The 17,890-nt window shown below is 37.4% G+C and overlaps 1 protein-coding gene across 1 annotated transcript in view; it reads left to right on the top strand.

The window, feature by feature from the left end:
- The window catches only part of LOC133768127 (ADP-ribose glycohydrolase MACROD2-like), a 728,541-nt gene that overhangs the window by 457,583 nt on the left and 253,068 nt on the right, over positions 1–17,890 (top strand). The window lies entirely within an intron of this gene.

The raw sequence follows: 17,890 nt of genomic DNA, 5'->3' as shown, positions 1-17,890 counted from the left end.
CCAGGTGCATTAGCAGGGAGCTGTATTGATAGCAGAGCTGAATCAGCACTCAAATATGGAATGTCAGCATTATAGATGGCAGTTTGACCCGGTGCACCGCAATCCCACCTCCTATTTCTTTTCTCACTTCCCCACTCTATAACCCATGTTTCTCAGCACCAGCATCCAAATAAATTACTGCTCTATTCTGCTGTCTCATTATCTTATAGTAGGGAACCATATAAGCAGATGACTACACCAGAATGGAAAGCTGATGACTATACTAGAATGGAAAACTCCTCAAAACCCAGTGGAACTGTCCCCATCACAGGACTGTGGTTTACATTAGGTCACTCTCATGAATCTGTTCCAGGAAAGTATCACTAAGCATGAGGTAGTGAAGGTTGAGGTAGCCAGAACTTTGCCTGTATTGATCTTAAAGTGTTGGCAGATGAGGACATAGCTGGCATTTCTCCCTTGGGGAATTGCCAGTACCCTTATTTGAGAGAAAGATACTGTTGCCCTGTTCTAGAAACCCTAGGGCCTCTAACTTTGATATGAACCAAGATTTCCAAGTATTCTGTGTTAATATTTTACCTCAAGGGTGGAAAATAAGGAAACTCAAGTTTCCTTGAAATTCCTAATAAATTCATCACATTTGGAGTATCCTGAGGGACAAAGATTAGGGAGTAGTTAGTCTCCTGAAGGCTGTGCCTCTTAATCTTGCCTCAAACTAAAGTGTCTTTCTGATTTCTTCTCTAGCAGCTACTGAAGTTCTTTTTGGTTCTCATTAACCTCAAATTTAAACATAACTTTCTGCTTTACTCCCCATAGCACTATTCTGATAGTGCTATTGGTGTGTTATCTTTTTCCTGAAGGTCTAAGTTTAAAGGATGGAGAATACTTAGAGAACATTTAAAATTCAGCATTATTAGGATACTAAGTCACTAAGAGTCATTACCACTATCTACTTCTGAGGATCAGTAGCAGAGTTACTAAGGTTTGGCATCCATTTCTGTTGCCAGACCTCCCATACTCATACTAGTGACTACTCTTATTGGCTCCTAGGATTCAGTTTATTTTCTGTAATCATTTTATTTGTCTTCAGTGTTCTCTTCATCAGAATCTCCCTGTATGGCAGCACAGGCTGTGGACTGTGCAACTCTAGGGGCCACAAATCACATAGACTGTAATGGCAATGGCATAATTTTGAGTTTGTGCAACTTGGCAGCTCTACTTTCTTTCAACCCCAAAACACTAAGAACTCACTTCTACAATGTTAGGGGAAGTTGAAATCTCTTGTTAGTTTATTATGCACAACAATTAAACTTCCTTTTCTTTCAATCTATGTTTTGCTGACATACCCCCAGGAGCCTACCTTAGCATAACCAACTGACTGTCTTACTGATTTTTCCCTAAAACAAAAGAACAATTTTCTTTCTATGGTGAATTATGTCTTCCTTCTGAGCTCAAATTATATCCAGTTTCTAAAAATGCAACTTCTATGCCTGATCCTTCTGTTTATTCCAGTGGATAACAAAGGTTCTCTCTAGGCCTTAGTCAAACATAGCACTGTGAGAACCTTTGTCTCAGCTGTGATCCTTGGCTCTCAGGGAATTCCAGTTCCCTACATATCCTTCTGGAGCCAGCTTTATCTTGATGTTGCCCCACTTCCAAGGCAGGCTTAGAAAAAGATCTATCAATTGATGATGTCATGTTAGCCATAGTGGAATCTCATCATCCCAAGTAGGCTGATTTATTTGCCAGTGATTCACAAAAGCCACAGAAAAATTTGAAATCTAAGCCATTCTTAACCACTAGAGCAGTTACAGATCTCAGGTGAAAAGTTTGATTTTCAGAATTCATAGTCTATGTGCATATTGATGATACTGGGAGGTGGAAACAAGGGGCTAAGAGCCAAGGCAGAGCTCTCAGAGGAATCTAAATACAGCCTCCCGCTCTGGAATCTTTGGGCAATTTAATTTTTCAGTCCTCACATGTATAAGGTAAGAATGATAATTACTGTATCAAAGGGTATTATGTGTCTTTAATATTTCCAGAAAACTTCTGAGAAGTGTACTATTATTATATGAATTTTATAAATGAGGAAACTAAAGCTATTAATGGTCTGAGCTGTTATTGGGACCCAAATAATGCAACTTCAGAAGCTGTGATATTTTACCACAACTATCTTTCTAAATCTCTATATATACTGACAGTATTTATGCACATAAACATAAAATAATGTATTTAATATAATATATATATAAAGTTTCAAATTGCCTTAAACATTTTTTATTCGATTCATATTAGTTTAGGATGTGTTTTTAATTATATTTGAAATATGCTCATGTTTATTTTGGTTTCACAACTGATGTCTATCTGTCACTGAAATGTGAAAAGATTATGGACACTTTTTTTTTTAAAAAAAGTGTTTATTTATTTGAAAGACAGAGTTAAAGAGACAGAGGGAGACACACACACACACACACAGAAAGAGAAAGAGAGAGATTGTCCATCCTGTGGTTCACCCCTAAAATGGCCACAATGGTCAGGGCTGGACCATGCCAAAGCCAGGAACCAGGAGCTTCATCCAGGTCTCTCACGGAGTGCAGGAACCCAAAGACTTGCGCCATCTTCTGCTGCTTTCCCAGGCACCTTAAAGGGAGCTGGATCCAAAGTGGAGCCGCTAGAACATGAGCCAGTGCCTGTATGGGATAGCAGCATCACAGGTGGCAGCTTAAGCCATTATGCCACAATGCCAGCTCCATATGAACACTTTTAAAGAAATTCTCGTGAACCCTTAGTATTGTAATAAATATGTTTAAATTTTAATGTTACTATTAAGTGTACAAACATAATCCAGTGGAAATCTTTTATGCTTTAGTATTGAAATTAGTTTATTACTCTTTTAAATTATTTATGTAAGCAAGGGGACAAGTAAAGGAGAGGGGAGAGATATTGAGAGAAAGAGAATGTATTCCCATCTGCTGGTTCACTCCCAAAATGCCCTCAAGAGAAAAGGCTGGGCTGGTCAAAGCTAGGAGCCAGGAACTCAATCCAGGTCTTCCACACAGGTGCAAGGAACCCAATTACTTGAGCCATCTCTGCGCTCTCCGAGGTTTGTACTATTTGGAAGCTGCAGTTAGGAGCCAGAGGTGGGTATCAAACCCAAGCTATTTGATGTGGAATGCATATATCTTAACTGCTAGGCTAAATATCCACCAACTTAAAATTATTTTAAAACAAATAAACTTATAAGCTATAAAAGCAGTGAAATCTAAATTAATAACACAAGATTCATGTGATAATAGTGTTCTCTGAAATAAAATTGCCACTTGAAAAATCATTGTTATAGATTTATATAAATCATTATATATTTATAAAAATATATAATATATATTTATATAGATAGATTATTTATCACAGGATCTTTAGAGTCTGCTTGGCAGAACTACCATGTACCTATCGTAAAAAATTCTTTGACTACTTTTTGTTTTCTACTGAAATTGCTGTGAAACCTTCATTTGCACGATGGCTTTAGGCCTTGGTGTGAATGCAGCATTTATATACTCAGTTTCTCTCTCTGTTTGTTCCTCTAAAACAATGCTCCTTGGTGCAAATTGATTGTAAATGCAAACACAGATGTAGACTTGCAGAAACTTTTCAGTACTTGGTCAGAGCAGATCATAGGGAGGTCAAGCTAATGACACTAACAGACTTCTCTTATCTGTACTCTCTCTCTCTAAGGTATCTCATCTGGTGTCCTGGTATTAAATATCATTCACTCACTGCCAGCTCTCAAGGATATGTCTACAGCCTGTCCCTCTCCTCTAAACTGCCAACATGTGTATCTATCTGCTGGATAAATATCTCCATTTAGATTTCTAAATGACATCTCATAATTTATGCAACCAAAACGATGTTTTGGTTTCCCTGACCTGCTCCAAACCTGCTTATCCTGTGTTCTCTATCTCCAAAAGGCAATTCACTCTTGTTATTCAAACCCTAGATTTTAGTTACCCTTTACTTTTCTGTTTTTCTCACATCTTAAAGCCAGTGAGAAATCCTGTTGGCTTTAAAATATATCCAGAGACTGAATACTTCTTACCACTTCCATTGCTAGTTTACAGATGTAAGGCACTGTCATTTCTTGCCTAGATGATTGTAGTAACCCCTGAATTGTGTCCTTTTATTCATCCTGGCTATCTGGATTATGTGTATATATGTATATATATATATATACATACATACACACATATATGTACATATAGATATATATAAAACCCCTTATGTATTTATATATATATATATGTAAATCCTTATATATATGTAAAATCCCTTGCAGATTACTATAGCATATCTCTAAGCTCTCCAAAGGCTGCTGTCTCAGAGTAAAAACCAGAACCCATACAGTGTCCTACAAGGCTCCACAATATTCCTGCCAGGCTTCTCCAAACCAAGCATAGAGCTTCTGGGAGCCTTTACAATGCTGTTCCCTCTGCCAGGACTCCTACTTTTCCATGTGACTGCCTGAGTTACACCTCTTCTGGCCTGTACTTTGATGTCACCTTACCAGTGAGGCCTTCCCTAATCATCCTATAAAAAAAAATTCTTAATCCCAGCAGACTGATTCCCTTACCTGCTTATTTTTTTCCAACTGCCCGTATCACCATGTATTACATTAATATGTTTAACAAAATACTATATATTATGAGAATACTTCACAATGTTCATGTAAAAATGGAATTAAAAGGTTGAGTTTTGTTTTTCTGGCAAAAGATTTTGAAATCCATACATAATTTTTTCATAGTATGCACTTTCCATGAACTCTTTGAAGATCCTTTGTGTATTGTTCAGTTGTTTATTACCTGTTTTTCTCTTTTTGCATGAAGGTAGGAACTTGAAAATCAGTTGTTAAAAAAAAAGGATACTGATTGTGACAGAAAGTACTGAACTATGGAGTACAATTTAGATTTGATAAAGGTTGACACTGTCACTTTTCATTTCTATGAACCTAACATCTTTGTTATTTTGCAGTTAAATATAACTTTTAACTTCTCCCAACTATTTCCCCATTAAGCTATGCATGGATATTTACTCTTTATTTAAAAGGCAATCTTGGCCAATTGTGTGACCACAGACACCATGCTGAGGTGTTAATACAGTTCAAATTTCTGAGGAAAAAAAAAAAAGGCACTTTGTAGATCAGCCACTCCCTCATTTTCCCTTGGAACACATCAATTATTGACATTAGTTAGTTTGTAACATTTCCTGGACCCGGCGGAGACAGGAGCAGACTGGACCAAATCCCTGATATGCGAGGGAGATTTACATTCAGAGGGAGACAGCGGCTGTTGAACTGTGTAACAGCCATCCAAGTAAGATACTCGAACGGTGTCCAAGGAGCGAATGATTGTGGCGATTAAACCGATATGCTGGTGACAGAGGAAGAAAGTACAAATTGAAGTTTCAGCGACAGGTGTAAGGCACATCGTCTTTCCTTTCGTGGTATTCTTAGGAAAGTAATAAGATACCTTAATTACATGATAAAAAAACCTCAAAGTCCAGCTGGAAACCCATGGTTTCTGCCTGTTGTTTCCTAGACTTCTTTTCTTGTAGTGAAGTGTTGAGATCTTTAGATTGTTACTGTTTACCTTTCTCTTAGCCTGGATCTTTCTTTTTTTTTTTTTTTGGTTTGTTTCAAATAAAGCATAAGATTAAACCAAGCCTGCTTCCACATTCTGTGGTTTTTTTCACCCTAGCACAAACAGATGGTTCATTCAAAATAATTTTATCATTAAAAGCTAAACTATGCAGGTATTTTAACTAACAAATTGTGTATTCATAAATGCAGTCTGTTGATATACTTTTATTGATATATATATATATATATATGTTATTAATAGCTGTATTTCAGGAATGTTTTGAAAATAAAGGATGATGGGGCCAGCACTGTGGCTTAGCAGATTAAGCCTCAGCTTGCAGCACTGGCATCTCATGTGGGTGCAAGTTTGATTCACAGATGCTCCACTTCTGATATGGTTCCCTGCTAATTCACCTGGGAAGGCAGTGGAGGATGACCCAAGTGCTTGGGCCCTTGTACCCATAAGGGAGACCCAGAGAAAGCTCCTGGCTCCTGGTTTCCATTTGACAGATGTGGCCATTTGAGGAGTGAACCAGTGGATGGAGGACTGATTGCTCTCTCTTCCATCTCTCTGTAACTTTGCCTTTCAAATAAAATAAATACATCTTTAAAAAAGGATGAAATCATGATTTGATTTTGTCAAGCATATGAAAAAGTCCCTTCATTTAAATGGACACTTGAGTCATATAAAAACTACTTCAGTGTTGTAGGAAGCATCTTATTATATGTATATGTCTTTCCTTCTCTTCCTCCCTTCCTTCCTTCCTGTTCCAATAGATATTGATATTGAGTACCCATTCTGTGCCAAGCAGTAAAGTACAAACTCAGTTCTAGGAATGGTGTGAAGGCTAATTTGCAAGCTTTGGCTGTTCTGGGATAGTGTCTTGGAAGTACTCAGTTGGAGTGAGCCTGCATTTGGTTGTTCTGTTAGTCATGGGGAAGATGAAGCCCCTTTCTCTGGATTTTGGCTTTGTTTTGGCTTTTCCCAATGCAAAGTGCTTCATGTATTCCTTAAGGGAGTCTCAATTGCTTATTAAATTGTCTTCAGAAACTTTGAACATCCTGAACTTTAAGTTTCTATTATTTGATCACGTGTACACAGTCTCTTTCTTTCTCTTTCTCTTACCCTCTCTCTCCATATATATACATATATATGTATATAGATACACATATATGCACAAATACTTATATTTATGTATGTGTATATGTTATATATGAGAATGCTTCAAATATCATGGAAACTTGAATTAAAAGATACATTTTGGTGTAAATAATTTGAAACCCATGCACGATTTTAAATAATGCCTATTTTCCATGAACTTTTTGAACTTTATATGCATGGATTTTGAAAACTTAGTACCCAGACAAGCTTATTTATTAATTCCATTGTCCACAAAGTTTTCAAAGTGCGCTCATGTGTGTGTGTGTGTGTGTGTATGTTATGGCTTATTTCTTTCCCCTAGATTCTAGACTTGTCTTATTTTTTCTTATCACACCTTCTCTGAGTTCTGTCTTTCAGTTCATGACATTAAAAGTTTGCACTTCAAATTGTGGCAAATTGTTTATAAGGAAATGTTCTATATTGATTCAATGCCAAAATAAATGTACATGTCTAGAGATCTGAGAAGATAGATAATTTGGAAACTTCTCTAAGATCAGATGCAATAAGAAGATGAAATGTTTTTAAAGGAAATTAATAGACTTATTAACTTGTTTCCCATAGACCATTAGCCATACAGAAAAATGTTTGTAAAGTCACTACTTAGCTATCATCTATTTCAAAATCTAAAAGGACGCTAGAGTCACACATCTTATTACTAGTCTTTCCTACTATCATTTCTTCATATCCATTACTTTTCTTTGGCTATACATAGGGGAGAAGGCTGCTGGAGAGATCTCTCTGGAAATATGTTCATTTCAATAAGAAACATGTCTGGACATATTAATGTAATATATTAAACAATTTTTTTTTCTTACAGGCAGAGTTAGACAGTGAGAGAGAGACAGAGAGAAAGGGCTTCCTTTTTCTGTTGGTTCACCCCCAAAATGGCCTCTACAGCAGGCGTGCTGTGCTGATCTGAAGCCAGGAGCCAGGTGCTTCCTCCTGGTCTCCCATGCAGGTGCAGGGCCCAAGCACTTGGGCCATTCTCCACTGCCTTCCCGGGCCACAGCAGAGAGCTGGACTGGAAGAGGAGCAACCAGGACAGAATCCGGCGCCCCAACCGGGACTAGAACCCAGAGTGCCAGCGCGGCAGGCGGAGGACTAGTCTAGTGAGCCGCGGCACCGGCCTAGAAAAAATATTTTTGTGGAAAACATGAAAGTCTGAACTTTGAGTTCCAACAGTACAGAAAGATGATGGAGTTTTTGACTGATCCTGACCTGTATTTAAGTTGAGATTGAGTACTGTATTAGTTCTGTTTGGAATCCTCCTTGAAGACTTGTCCATCATAGTCAAGCCTAGAGTTCAGAGTTTCTAAAAAAGATTTTAGACTGTTAAAAAATACATTGTATGGTAGCACTTAACAGACCTTGAGAAAAATGATACATGTGAGTTATGATGGATTTTAGAAATTATATCAGCACCCTCTAGTTAGTGTTCCTTTACTTCTGCTGTTATAAATCAGGAGTGTGCAATTTTGACAGCTAATTTTTTTTCTGTCAGCTAAATCTTGACTCAGCCTCTTAACTGTAAGCAAACTGGGGATTGATAGGAAAAGTTGGAGCCAAAAACCTAGGTATTAGGGAGAATATTTCATTTGTTAGTTAGATTAACCACTTCCCCTTAAGCCAGTATGTAAATATACATCAACCCTAATTGTAGAAGATTTAAATGATGGCATATGCTCTATATAAAACTTGGAATATGGAACATTTTAAAGGAAGGTGGAAATCAGCATCTGAAGAAGACCTCATCATATATTATTATATATATGTTTCCAGTTTTGCATTTTTATTATTTTTCTTTTGGAATTTTTCTTGTTGTATTTTCTCTGTTTTGTTCCATTAAATCAGTGTATCATGAGCATTTTGCCATGTAATCAAATATTCTAAAAATTGGCTTTGTGCTACAAAGTATTTATCATATGCATACATCACAGTTTAGCCAGCCGGTTGCTAATCTGGGGCACTTGTGTTGTTTCCAAGTTTTGCTATTAGAAGTAATGTGGTTATGCATAGCATCATGTATAAATCTATGGTAATTTATTTACAGTAAAGCCCTAAATATGGAATTAGATGATCATTTGGTATTTTCATGTTAAAAAGCTTTTATCTGATGATGCCAATGGTCTTCTAAAAGTTTACATTTCTTCTCATAGAGCTTATTTACCTGTGTACCTCTACTTCTGTATTCTCATTTTTCAAAAGTTAGCTTCATTGAAACCCCAAATTTTCTGTTTGATTTGTAGGGTTTTTTAAAAAGATTTATTTATTTGTTCATTAGGTAGAGTTACAGAGAGAGATGGAGAGCTTCTATCCACTGGTTCACTCTCAAAAGTTCATGCCCCAAATGGCCACATGGCCAGATCTGAGCCAGGCCAAAGTCAGGAGCCAGGAGCTCTTTCCAAGTTTCCTATGTGGGTATAGAGGCACAAATGCTTGGGTTGTTTTTCTACCTTTTGGCTATTGTAAATAATGTTGTTATGAGTATTGGTGTACAAGTACCTGTTTTGATCTCTGCTCTTAATTATTTTGGCTATATACTCAGGAGTGGAATTGCTGGATCTTGCTGTAATCCTATGTTAAACTTTTTGAGAAATGTCAAAATTGTTTTCTATAGCAGCTGTAGTTTACATTTCTATCAGATAGCACGAAGGTATCAGTATCTCCCACAGCCTTAGCAACACTTATTATTCTATGGAGTGGTATTTAATTGAGGTTTTGATTTTCATTTTCCTAATAATTAGTGATATTGAGAATTTTTTTGTGTGCTCGTTGATCATTTGTATATCTTCTTTTGAGGAATGTATATTAAAATCCTTTGCCCATTTTTTTTGAATTAGGCTTTTCATTCAGTTTTAGAAATTCTTTATATATTTTGGATATTAATCCTATATAAAATATAGGATTGTAAATATCTTCTTCTATTCTGTGGTATGACTTTTTATTCCCTTCAAAGTGCTTTGGATACACAAAAGATTTACATTTTGCTGAAGTTCGGTTCTCTAAATTGATCTAAATTCCAGCTTGTTACGGTGTATAATCCTTTATGCTGCTGAATCTCGTTTGACAGTATTTTCTTGGAAGGTTTTGCATCAATACTCATAAGGGATATTGCTCTCTATTTTTCTTGTAGCATCTTTGGTTGGTTTTGTTTTTAGGATAATGCTTGCCTTATAAAATTAGTTAGGAAATATCCCTTTCTCTTTGGTTTTTGAGCAGAGTTAGAGAAGGACTTGTATTTATTTTTCATTAAGCGTTTAGTAGAAACCAGAGCCACTGGAATCATCTGTGCTTTTCTTTGTTGAGAAGGTTTAGATGATTGAGCTAATCTCTTTATTAGTTATAGGTCTGTCCAGATTTTCTGTCTTCAGTATTCATTTTTGGTAGGTAGTGAGTTTCTAGGAATTTCTCTATTTTGTCTAGATTACCTAATGTATTAGTTCATAGTATTCTGTTATAATGTTTTAAAAAAAATTTTAGGGGGTGTGGGGGAAAACTCAGTCACACTGTTTTGCAGTGGCTTGTAAATTTTGTTTGTTTTCCTTTCATGTTCATTTGTGGCCTCAAGCTAATAAAGTGCCCAAATTATCTACCAGCTTTTTAAAGTTACTTAATTTTTTTTTTTAAGATTCATTGTTTTTATTTGAAAGACAGAGTTACAGAGAGAGGTAGAGATAGAGAGAGAGGTGTTCCATCTGCTGGTTCACTCCCCAATAGCTGATCTGAAGCCAGGAACCAGGAGCTTCTTCTGTGTCTCCCAGGTGGGTGCAGGGGCCCAAGGTCTTGGACCATCTTCTACTGTTTTCCCAGGCCATAGCAGAGAGCTGGATCAGAAGATGAGTAGCTGGGACTAGAACTGGCACCTATATGGAATGCCAGAGCTTTAGGCCAGGGCTTTAACCCGTTGCGCCACAGTGCCAGCCCCAAAGTTACTTAATTTTAATCAGGTAAATTTATAGTAAGTTGAAGGCAATTTCTTGGAGCAACTAAAATATTAATCAAAATCAAAGGTAAGAGCATATTTAAAATGTCACAAAGCCATAGGTTTCTCACATTGAATTTGTTATTCATTTATGTTTTTGACAGTTCACCTGTTCCTTTTCAGGTCCCAACTAGCTTTGGACCTACAAAACATTATGTTTCATGCACTGACATGCTAATCCTAATTTGTACTTAATGTTTATTTTGAGTAACTTAAGTAACAAGGATACTTCCATCCCCTCTTCCACATTTACTTTTTGGTCAAAGGAAATCACTTTCACCCAGTGAAAACTTTTGAGTTTCCAGTTTTAGGCATTGTCTATTGACATTTTATTATGAAAAGATGTAATTTTTCTCCTTTTCTCCTCTCCCCACAGTACTTTTATTTACTTATTTATTTACTTTTAAAGAGTTTATTTATTTATTTGAGAGGCAAAGTTACAGACAAAGAAAGGGAGAGACAGAGAGAAAGATCTTCATTCCCCAAATGGCCGCAAAGACCGAAGCTGTGCTGATCTGAAGCCGGGAATCAGGAGCTTCCTCTGGGTCTCCCACGTGGATGTATGGGCCTAAGCACTTGGGCTATCTTCTACTGCTTTCCTAGGCAATAAGCAGAAAGCTGGATCAGAAGAGGAGTAACTGGGACACGAACCAGCACCCATATGGAATGCTGGTGCCAAAGGCAGAGGCTTAGCTTGTTACTCCACAACACCGGCCCCCCACAGTGCTTGTATAGTACATAAGACCTTTCCCATCCTCCAGTTTTTCTATATAATAACAAAGTTATGATATAAAAATTATGATGTAACTCTGCTCCATGATTATATTACTATGACATATTATTCAGAAATAAGCATACAATAGCTATGTTTTCAGTTCCTGTACAGCTTCTATTTTCCCTGGAGTTAATAAGTTATATTGTGTGCTTGATTTTCTATGAAAGTTTTTCAAAAAGTCCCTGGATAAATGAAATTAGGGGTGGGTGTTTGGCCTAGAGGTTAAACTGCCACCAGGTGGAATGCCTGTGTCCCAGGATTCGAATCCTGGCTGTGGATCCTGAGTCCAGCTTCCTGCGAATGCGGAAACTGGAAGTCAACAGGTGATACAGCTCAAGTAACTGGGTCCCTATCACCCACACGAGAGACCTGGGTTGAATTCCTGACTCCCAGCTTTTAGGCCCAGCTAAGCCTGCCTTTGTGAGCATTTGGGGAGTGAACCAGTGTATGGGAACTCTGTGTATCTCTCTGTCTCTCTGCTAATCAAATAAAAGAGAGGGAGAAGGGAGGAAAGAAAACAAGGAGAAGAAGGAGGGAGGAAATGGAATTAAAATGTGAGTTTATTTTGGTGCAAATTTTTTAAGTTAGTGCATATGAGGAGTTTTCAAAAAGTTCTTGGAAAATGTGTATTGTGAAAAGCTATGCATAAATTTCATGATTTTTTGCCCTAAAATAAGCTTATATTTTAATTACCTTTTTTTCTATAAACTTTCAAAAGTATATATTGATTGTGAATTCAGTCCAAGTGTTTATCTGTTATCTAAATTTCCTCTCAGTATATTCAGACCTGGCTGTTTCTCTATGATTTTGGCATTGTTGAAAGGGTTTCCCATGGAACTTTCTAACCTTCTGCCTTCTAGAAAATTGTCCTTTAGGTTTAGTTACAACCACCATCATCCTGCCACAGTGCCAACCCCTGTTACTTCTTTTTTTTTTTAAAGTTCTTAATTCTTCAGTCCCAGTTTGAAAGTAATGAAATACCAAGTTTCTGAATTAGCAGATTTTGGTGGATTGTATTAGTCTGTCTTTTTAATGGAAATGATGAGTAGTATTATATGATTATCTTACAACATTTGGTGAAAGGTAATGATTCTGTTTTCCAATTTTAGCCTTATCATGATTTCTACCATAGTGATGGGCAGACTTTTAGACTAGCAATTTATTGCAAATGTTGATAAAATAATGATACTGTATGAGACAGTATAATCTACAATCGCAAATGGAATTTAGGAGAAAATATTAAAGAGCCATTTAGTAAACTGACAGAACTCAATTTTTAATAGGTTGAAATACAGATGGAAAGAAATGCCAAAATGGATGAATAGTGTTATAATAGCAGATACTTTTAGGCCAGACTACTCTGTCTTCAAGATATATGCCTATTAAAACCTTTGCATTCTAATTTTATATATGACAGTAGTGTTATTAACATAAAAATATGTGACCTGATTAATAATGTTCACATCATGATTATTTAACTCTCATAGCAAAGAAGGATTCCTGTATAGTATTTAAAAAAAAATCCATAAAATGTTGACTTTATAATAGTAAGTAGAAGATTATATAGAAGTTTTCCAGTTGTTTATAAAGTGAAAAGAATGTCTTTTGTTGCCTTTTCAGGTAGGAATGTTGATGCTGAATTTTATCTTCTGATATTAATATTATACCACTCCTGTGTTCTTACTAAGATAAATAGTTTTGAAAGTGAAAGTAAATTATTTAAAAGGTGATAAATCTTTTGCAATTAAATGTTGGCAGTAGAATGATTTGTAGCCATGCTATCTTCTTTGAAATAAAGTGATAATGCCAGTAAGGCATATGTTTAGAATTTTGTTTTAGGTACTTATTTGAATTAATGGGATTGTATGCTTATTTATAGTGAAGATAAATATGGTCATTGGAATTGCATGTGAAATAGTCAATTCTTAATTTTTTTAAGATTTATTTTATTTATTTTTGAGGCAGAGTTACAGACAGAGGGAGGGACAGAATTGAGAGAGAGGTCTTCCATCTGCTGCTTCACTCTGCAAATGGCCACTATGGCCAGCGCTGAGCCAGTTCAAAGCCAGGAGTCAGGAACTTCTTCTTGGTCCCCCATGCGGGTGCAAGGGCTTATGCACTTGGGCCATCTTCCACTGCTTTCCCAGGCACATTAGCAGGGAACTGGATCAGAAGAGGAGGAACTGGAACTCCAACTGGCACCCAAATGGGTTGCCATTGCCATGGCAGAGGCTTACCCTACTACGCCACAGCACTGGCCCCTCAATTCCTAATGAGAATGAGTAAAAACTTTTACAGAGTGAATTTTCATTGTGTAGCCTCATGTATTCCTGGGCCTTCAGGGAGCTTTGCCTATGAGTTAGCTTGTGAATATTATGGATTTTTTAAAAGAGATTTATTTTATTTATTTGAAAGGCAGAATTACACAGAGAGAAGAGAGATTCCCTTCCTCTCTCTAATGTTATCAGTGGCTGGGATTGGGCCATGCTGAAAGCAGGAGATGGGAACTACATCTAGATTTCCTGCGCAGGTGGTGGGGCCCAAGTATTTGGACCATCTTCTATTGCTTTCTCACATGCATTAACAGGGTGCTGAATCAGAAGTGGAGCAATTGGGACTGGAACTGGTGCTCATTTGGGATGCTGGTATTGCAGGTGGTGGCAATGCTATCCCCAAATGTTACACTATTGGATGAGGTAATTCCGATTCTCTAGTAAGTAAACCCTTGAAGGGGTTTGTGTTGGCTGATTTCTGACTTCACTCTAAGTTTAGGACCTTCTGTAATTTGAATATGAGTCAGTCCCTGGATTCATGCAGACATTTAAATACCAAAGTTGTGGAGGGGCTGATGATGTGGCGCAGCGGGTTAAAGCCCTGGCCTGAAGCGCCAGCATCCCTTATGGGCGCTGGTTTTAGTCCCGGCTGCTCTTTCTGATCCAGCTCTCTGCAATGGCATGGGAAAGCAGTAGAGGATGGCCCAAGACCTTGGGCCCCTGCACCCGTGTGGGAGACTGGGAGGAAGCTCCTGGCTGCTGGCTTCGGATCAGCACAGCTACGGCCATTGTGGCCGTCTGGGGAGTGAACCAGTGAATGGAAGACTCTCTGTCTCTACCCCTCTCTGTAACTCTGCCTTTCAAATAAATGAAATAAATCTTTTTTTAAAAAAAAAAAAAAGAAAGAAAGTGGAAACAATCCAATTGTGGTATATAGGACATGGGCTTGGTTGGAGGTCTTTCAGTCATCAGGAGGAGTGTGCACATGGAAGGTAATTCTCATGAGCAGTTTGGTTATAAAAGCCTGAGTGGGGCCTAGCCTCCCTCTCTGCTTCCTGGTTTGCCATGTGCTCCATCTTCTAGGCATACAAGCTTCCATTGCCAACCCACCATCCTCACAGAGGCCAAACTGATGTGGCCACTCAGTTCTGGATTTGATCCTCTAAAGCTGAGCTAAATAACCCTGTTCTCTTAAAAAAGATACCCCAGGTATTTGCTAAGATGCTGAAAAACAGAATGAGTGCTTACCTGATCCAGAAAGCAGTTACCTTTAAATATGCAATATATATTGCTTTTGAAACTGAAATAAGTACTCTTTTTGGCATATTATTAATGAATTGACAGGTCAGCCTAATTTTCACAAGCTACTTAAACCAAATACTTAATGATATTTGAACTCATTACAATTATTTCACTTAAAATGAATCCTCCAGTTCAAATATTGTAAGAAAATCATAGTGTTCCTTTGCATATGTTTTTAACACAATGAAAACTTTTTTATAATTTATTGCCACAATGATTTCAAAAGTATATGATGCTTGTTTCTTGTCCTGTGAGCTAAAAATTTTATACTTGTGTAGTTAGTTACAAAGCTTATTCTCAGGAAGTATACAGTCTGATATTGCATTAAATATATCCACAAGAATAAAGGAGTGATCTAATGGAGAGAGATCAAGTAAGATCAAATAATTCAAATTTGGAAGATCAGAGAAAGCTTCAAGGAGGCGTTATCTTGAAAGTTTTTTGAAGTTAGTATAGATGGGATTTGCTCCTTGTAGCTGATTTTAAGATGTGCTGCCCACCTGAGTACAATTATAGGTCTGGATGGTTCTTGGCATGCAGATGGTTTTCCAAGTCGGATACCAGCACCTTTTTGCTTCTTTGCCTTAGGGCTTTCTCTGGAACCAAAGGAGCTTGCTTGCCTCTACACAGTTCGACAGGGGAATGGAAAAGTGTTAACTCTCCATGGGTGGCCCTCAGTGTGCAAAATGGGAAAGAATATATGGGAAAGGATATACTATAGGACTGGGCTTCCTAGTCTCCTCCAGGAAAACAGTTTGGTGTCTTATCCATGTGTTTTTCAGAGGGTTTTCAACTGGATTGTGCTCCAGGGGTTCACAGTGGTAACCTGCTCATTAATGCATCCGTTATTCCGTTTTCTTTCTCCTCATTTCCCGGTTCATTATGCTTCTGAGAACATTTTCCAAATAAACTATCTACTCTTAGAAACTATTATTCCAGCATCTTCTTCTGGTAGGACCCAAACTAAAACAGTATGGTAGCAATGTAGAAAGGACATCAAGGGTAAAGCTGCACAGGTTAAGCACAGTATCCATGAGTGGATCAGTTTAACTGGAATATCCAGCTATTTTTCCAAGGCAATAAAACAAGTTAAGTCACAAAAGTTAGGTCACAGCAACTTACTGCCAGGGACCAGCGCTGTGGTGTAGCAGGTAAAGCCACCACTTGCAGTGTCGACATCCAAATGGGTGCTGGTTCATGTCCCAGCTTCTCCACTTCCGATCCAGCTCTGCTATGGCCTGGGAAAGCAGTAGAAGATGGCCCAAGTCCTTTGGCCCCTGCACCTGCATGGAAGCTCGGAAGAAACTCCTGCCTTTGGATTGATGCAGGTTGGCCGTTGTGGCCATCTGGGGAGTGAACCAACTGATGGGAGACCTCTCTCTGTACCTCTGCCTCTCTGTAACTCTGCCTTTCAAATAAATAAATAAATACATAAGAAGAACTTACTGTCAGACAAATGATTCAGGACTTTTTCTCATGCAATGCAGATTTTCTAAATGTTAGCAAAAAAGGAGATGACGTGATCAGAGCTTTGCTTCTACACAATAACCTGATGGTAGTCTTTAAAAGAGATAAAAGAGGGGAAAGATTGAAAGTAGGGAGAGCATCTGGGAAATCATTCTGTGGTTTAGGTGAGTTAGTAACACTATTGGAGAAGGAGAGATTGGCAAATGTTGCATTTAGTTACCGGTTTGATTTGAGTGTCAAAGGAGAGAAAGGCATTAAGAACACAACTATTTCTTGTTTGGATTGGTGAAGGGGAGGATGCTAATGCTTTGTTTGAAACATTTGAGAAGGAACATGTTTAAGTGATGTGAAATGTGGCAAAAGCTGGCAGTTACTTAAACAGAATTTACTCTCCATTTCTTTTTCGGTATCAGATTCCTCTTTATTCAGGCATAGAATAAGCTCAGCTAGAGATATTTCTCAGTTTTCCTTACAGCTGATTTCAGCCACGTGACTAAGTGCAGAGTAATGTGATAGAAGCAGAAGTGTTGTCTTAGAACTTCATGGAAGGATGCATGAAAGAAGGAGTCTCATCCGAAGGTGTACCCCTTAACTTTGCCCTCATTCTTACTGCCGATCATCTAAAAGCATGGAGATCCAGCAGTATCGTGGATGCTGAGATGACTCTGAGGGTGGAAACCATATCATGGGAACTTCTAACGACTAAGAGAACATTCTAACCCCAAACTAATTCTCTTAAGAATTTATTTGTACAAGAGACAAATAAACATTACTGCCTCTAAGTATATAATATTTTAGATTTTCTTTTGTAAGGCAGTTGAACCTAATGTGATGTGATGACAGGGAGCATATTGAGTTTGAATTAAGAATAGAATAGAATAGAATAGAATAGAATAGAATAGAATAGAATAGAATAGGTTTAGATGTTCAAAAAGCATTTGGGAATAAAAATAAAAAAATAAAATTAATAATAGTTATTAGAATTTGAGTGATAATTATATTCCAATCCTTATTTTTATATAAGGAGGTATAGGGAGGCTTACCAAGTTGCATAGGATATATAGCTGGTAAGTTGCTAAACTGAGAATGAAACCCACATCTGTCTGGTACCAGTCTGTTAACTATTGTGCTGAAGTATGGGACAGGACTTAGAAGGAAGGTCTCATGGATTTATTTTTGAGGGAGAATGAGATGGGAGAATTCTTTAAAACTATTGAAAACCTGCAACTATTTACTTGTATATGTATTTTGTAAGATTATGTTTTGTTACTTTTATTTTCGCTTATGTATTTATTCATTTATT

Source organism: Lepus europaeus, chromosome 10, assembly GCF_033115175.1.
Source record: "Lepus europaeus isolate LE1 chromosome 10, mLepTim1.pri, whole genome shotgun sequence".
Taxonomy (NCBI): domain Eukaryota; kingdom Metazoa; phylum Chordata; class Mammalia; order Lagomorpha; family Leporidae; genus Lepus; species Lepus europaeus.
This window is presented reverse-complemented; position numbering and strand designations above follow the sequence as displayed.